The following is a 6,000-nucleotide window of genomic DNA, read 5'->3' on the forward strand; positions in this document are numbered from 1 at the left end:
AGAGTATGCATCTGCTATCCCTCCAATCTGTGTCTGATACTAAGCTCGAGTGAGAAGCAGTCCCTGCTCTGCAGATGCTGGCCAGAGATTGAAACCCCCAAGTACCTCAGCATACCCTCCTGCTCGCCCACCCCCAAAATCTCTAAGATAGAATTCATCACTGCCGACCTGATCCTCGGACTGAAAAATACGGAAGACTTCCTCGGGTTAACTCTCTGTCCCGATACCTCACAATAGTGCCAAAGGATCCCTCAAAGGACCTCCGCGGTCCGCCTCGTAGCTCGGGCAAGCAAAAAATAGTCATCGACAAAAAAAAGGTGAGATAACGAAGGAGCCCCCTCCATCGGTCTATAAACCTTCATCTCCTGAGTGGCCATCACCTGTCTGAGAGCTATGGACAGCGCATTCGCACACATAATAAACAAGAGTGGCGAGAGGGGACATCCCTGTCGAAGCCCTCCAGCAGACTTAAAAAAGCGGGATGGCGAGCCATTCACCAAGATGGCGAATGAAGGAGCCCTCACACATCCCATAACCCAGCTGATCCATGTCTCGTGAAAGCCAAACCCCTGCATGGACCGCAGCAGAAAATTCCAACTCATCCTGTCGTAGGCCCTCTCCATATCGAGCTTGATCCCCATCAAGCTCCTCCTCATCGGGGCTCTATGCAGGTCGAATATAAACTCCTGGGCAATCAGCACATTATCTGAAATACTCCGTCCTCCCAAAAAAGCACCCTGCTCTGGACTGATCAACCTTGGAAGAATATCCCTCAGCCTAACAACAAGTATCTTCGCCGTCGCCTTGTACAAGATCGTACACAAGCTAATCGAATGAAAATGGCCTGGCTTCGTGGCATCCTGCCGTTTCGTTATCAATGTGATAAAGGTCCGCTGCCACTCAGTAGGCATCGCAGATGTGCGAAAGAACTGCTGTATGGCGGCCGTCACATCATGTCCAACTATCATCCAGTACTTCTGAAAAAATAACGGTGGAAAACCGTCTGTCCCCGGGGCCTTATCCCCCTCAAGGGACCAGACAGCCTTGCTGACCTCCCTCTCCAAAACTGGCCTGATCAGCGCTGCAGTCTCCTCCTCCGACACCCCGACCAGAGGCGCCGGTATGTCCTCTAAAGTCCCACCCCCTAACTGCTCCGTCCACCGTGTCCTAAAAAAGCTCTCCACAATCCGTCGAATCTGAACGGGATCCTCCGTCACCTGACCATCCTCACCCCTAATGGCTCTGACCCTATTCTGGTGCCTTCTGATAACTGTCGCCTGATGAAAAAAATTTGGTGTTTCGATCTCCCTCCAGTATCCACTGTATCCTGGACTTCTGTCTCCAGAGTATCTCATGCTGTCTAAGTAGAAAGTCGTGCAGTGCCAAGTGAGATCTGAGTTCCCCCACCTCCTCCTCTGATAAGCCCCCCCGGGCCTCCTGAAGCTGTAGCCTGGTGATCGCCCCCTCTAGGTCCTCAACCCTTCTAAAGATGTTCCCCACCTCCTCGTGGTTCCACCTCCGTAGCCGTCTCCTCGTCATCTCCAGTCTACGAGACACTCGGTACATAGCATCTCCCTTAACAGGTACCCTCCAAGCCTCCCGCACCATCTCCCAAGATCGAGGATAACTGAGTCAGATCTTCTCAAACCTGGGGGGGGGGGGGGGGGGCGAACTGGGACAAGTGCATCAGTGCTCACCAATAGTGGATAATGGTCCGATGTAATCCTGGGCAGATGACTGACCTGATGATCAGAAAAACACTGGATCCATCCGGCAGTGGCACAGGCTCTGTCTAGCCGCTCCCATACTCTGGCCTATCCCTGCTGATTATTGCAGCATGTGAACTTTGGGCCAGAAAAACCCAAATCAACCAAACCATTCATCATAAGGAAGTCCTGGAACTCCCTAATCTTCCTCTTGCAAGAGAAAGGCTTCCACCCCATCTTCTCCTGAGGGTCAACTATGCAATTAAAATCACCTGCCAACAACATTGGATGCCCCTGACTGATCAACTAAGTGGCCTCCTCCCACAAGATCCTCCTCACCCTATAGTCTGTGCTCGCATACACCGCTACCAAGACCCACGGGCTTCTATTCCCCTCCGAGATAACCATGATCACCTCTTGGTTGCAAACATTGAATATATCCAATTGACAGCACCCCCGAGCCCAAGTGACAATGATACCACCAGAGAGCCCCTGAGATTCTACTGCATAGAATCCCCACCCTCTCGGCACTGCCCTCCTTGCCTTCTGAAGGCCCCTTCCAAATAACTGGGTCTCGAGAAAGACACAAATATCAGGACTGTGCTGGTGCATCAACCTACGAAATGCCGGGGTGAAGGACGGCTTCCCCGCTCCACGACAATTCCATAAGAGAATCTTCATAAATCACACAACAAATTGACATGGCCCATTTCCTCGGGACCACTACTACAAACTGCCTCAACATCCAGCTGCCCTCTCCTTACGAAGACCTCGGAACTCACCCCCTTAACAGAGGCCATCAACTGGGACACAACCTGCTTGTGCTTCCCCTTGCTGTTTGCCTGAGCCACATCCACCAAACTAGACTCCTTGTCATCTCCCTGCAAGTCTTCGACACCCAAGTAGCTGCCATCATCCTTGAAATGCCCCCCTGAAAGAGGTTGGCAACAAGATTGGGGTCACTGTTGGCCCGTGCCAAATGGCACGCTCTGCCAACAGGATCTTTCCCGGTCCCCCCTGCGATTGTTCCCACCAAGCCAACATCGGGTTCAACTTCCATCCTTCGATCCGCCACTACCTGCACCGAGGACGCTCCAGCCGTCGTCGCCGCCCCCAGCTCCGCCAAGCCCGCCGCCGCCGCCGAGATTGTCCGCGTCGGCTTCCGCCCGATCGTCACCCCACCTCCGACACGAGACACCCCCTCAACTCCATGAAGCTCCGGTACACTCTAGGGGGCCGATTGCGTACCGCTGATTGAGGCGGAGGAGAGCTGCGGCTCCTCCAGCGTCGGACACCCTCCAACCTTCTCGAAAGCACCGTCGGTGGTCGCTGGCCCCCGTCAAGCTGGACCCGGCCTCCCATGGGGGCTCTCGAGCGCTTCAGAGGGCTTGGGCCCGGCTCTCCGGCATGAATCAGCGGTTCTTGCTTGGGCCCTTCAGCCTGGCCCGTTGAAGTGCTGGCCCCACTTGAGCCCGGCTTATTCCCCGACTTGGTCCGTGGCTCAGAGCGAAGGCCGGGTTGACTCGGTCCCTCCCTGGTCACCCCCACTCCGGCAGCCGAGATATCCTTCTCCAGCGTCTGCCGCCGGGCGACCTTGGAGGGCTTCTGCCATCCCTTGAGGTCGGTTGGTGTGGAGTGATTGATTAAAACCCCATTTGATTTTGATGAGCTCAAAGCATTTGAGTATATCTTGTGATTACTAATGAATTCAATTGAGTGTTTCAGTGAAAATCCTGTCCAAGTGTCTCTAGATTTGGTTCATAGTATTTTGGATAAGGTAAGAAGTCTGCTGAACCAAAGTCTGAGACTCGAGTCGACTCCCGAGTATCACGAGTCGACTCCAAGCGTATCAAGTTCACTGGCACGAGCTCGAGTCGACTCCAGATCAGTACGAGTCGACTCCGACTGAGAACAGACAGAAGGACAGAAAGCTTCAACTCAGAAACTGTCAACGAGTCGACTCCCGAAGTGCGCGAGTCGACTCCAATGTTCAACGAGTCGACTCCAGGGTAGTAAGAGTCGACTCCAAGAGAAACACAAAGAAAAGTCAGAGAGCAGTTTTCGGGTCTGAGATTCGAGTCGACTCCAGTGGAACGCGAGTCGACTCCAATGGTTGGCAGGTCGACTCCAAAGAAGGTAAGAGTCGACTCTCAGAGGAACACAAGGAAAAAGTCAGAGAACGATTTTCGGACTCTGAGATTCGAGTCGACTCCCGCAGTACGCGAGTCGACTCCGAGACTGAGCGACCATCAACAGACAGAAGACCAACTTTCGGAAACTGAGAGCCGAGTCGACTCCAAGGAAGTTCGAGTCGACTCCAAGACTGGATGAGCCAAAAGACAGAGAATCGGGAGTTCGGGCTCTGAGATTCGAGTCGACTCCCAGGACAGTCGAGTCGACTCGAGTGGACAAAATTCAAAATTGGATCCACGGACTTCAGTGGATGAGCCGACTCCAAAATTGCCAGGTCAGCTCCAGAAGTTGGCGAGTCGACTCCAGGTCAAGACGAGTCGACTCCCAGTCTAGACGGCAACTTTAATTCAAATTTGGAACAGTTGCCGAGTCGACTCCGGAAAAGCGTGAGTCGACTCCTGCTACAGCCGAGTCGACTCCTGATCGCGCGAGTCGACTCCAACCCACCAACGGTCATATTGTCAGGCTGCGCAGAGTGTGCAGAGCGGCCAGAAAAAGCAGAGTAATGGCTAGTTTCCGTGGGGGTTGGCTTAAATAGCCACAGAGGACTGTAGCAAGGTAGAAAATAGATATTCCACTCCAAGCATTCAAGTTTTCAAGCTCTCCAAGTGCTCTTAAACGAAAAAGGGAAGATCTGCATTTACTGCTCCAACAACTTCTTCCCAACAATCAAAGCTTCCTCCTCCTGCATTCAAGTCGACCACTCTTTCAAGAGGAGACCGGAGTTCCAGAAGCCATACCTCTTCACCAGCTTAAAAGCGTTTGAGGGCTTCTAACTCCTTTACGATTATATTGTTTTAAATCTGCTTTTTGAGAAGCTATTTTCTGTTTTCTTCTATCTCTTGTATTTACTTGATTCAATCGGGGGATTGAATCAAGGGGTTTAAGGTTGGTTGGTGAGCCAAGTTAAAACCAACGTGTGTAAGGGTTTGATTGTGAGCCCGGGAAAACAATCGGGGTTGGTTCTAGTCGGTGAGCCTGGAAAACCGACCGAGTTCGTTGTGAGCTCGTAAAACAACAAGTTTGGTTGTGAGCTTGCAAAACAACCGGCTGTAATCCAAGGGGGTTATAGTGAAATTCCCAAGTGAGACTTGGGGAGTGGACGTAGGAGCAAGGGTTAGCTCCGAACCACTATAAAACTTTGTGTTTGTAGTGCATTGTCTCTCATCTTCTTCCCCGCACATTACTCACAGCACTAGGCTTTAATTAAATAACTTGCTATAGTTTTTAATTAGTCATCCTCAAAGTTTTAATTAGCCAAATTATTTTAAAAACCCAATTCACCCCCCCCCCCCTCTTGGGTTGTCTATTTGGGCAACAAGTGGTATCAGAGCCAAAAACTCTTCCACTCAAGAGTTAAAAGATCAAAATGACAACCCCATTTGGATCTTCTCACATTGAGGGTCAGTCCACCCAAAGACCCCCTTTCTTCAATGGATCTGACTACTCATACTGGAAGGCTAGGATGAGAATATTCATCCAAGCCCAAGACTATGAGATGTGGTCCATTGTAGTAAATGGGCCATACATCCCATCCATTTACGTAGATGGTGTTAAGGTACCTAAACTAGAAATGGACTGGGATGAACATGACATGAGGAAGGCACAATTAAACTCTAAAGCAATGAATGTCTTCTATTGTGCCTTAGACCGTAATGAATTCAATAGGATTTCAACTTGTAATTCAGCAAAAGAAATTTGGGACAGACTTGAAGTGACCCATGAGGGCACGAATCAAGTCAAAGAATCCAAAATAAACATCTTGGTTCATAAATATGAACTATTTAAAATGGATTCAAATGAAACAATCACATCCATGTTCACTAGGTTTACTGATATTGTCAATGGTCTAAAAAGCCTTGGCAAGAACTATACTAACAGTGAGCTTGTCAGGAAAATCCTTCGGTGTCTGCCGAGGTCGTGGGAAGCTAAAGTGACAGCAATCCAAGAAGCCAAGGACTTGAACAAGCTACCACTTGAGGAGCTTCTTGGATCCCTCATGACGCACGAGCTCACCATGAAACAACACAACGAGGAAGAGTCCTCCCATAAGAAAAAGGTAATAGCCCTTAAATCTACATCTTCTAACAAGGACTTGTCT

The sequence above is a fragment of the Phoenix dactylifera genome, chromosome 5 (assembly GCF_051530095.1).
Source record: "Phoenix dactylifera cultivar Ajwa chromosome 5, Ajwa_hap1_PhDact_Kaust_v1.1, whole genome shotgun sequence".
NCBI lineage: Eukaryota > Viridiplantae > Streptophyta > Magnoliopsida > Arecales > Arecaceae > Phoenix > Phoenix dactylifera.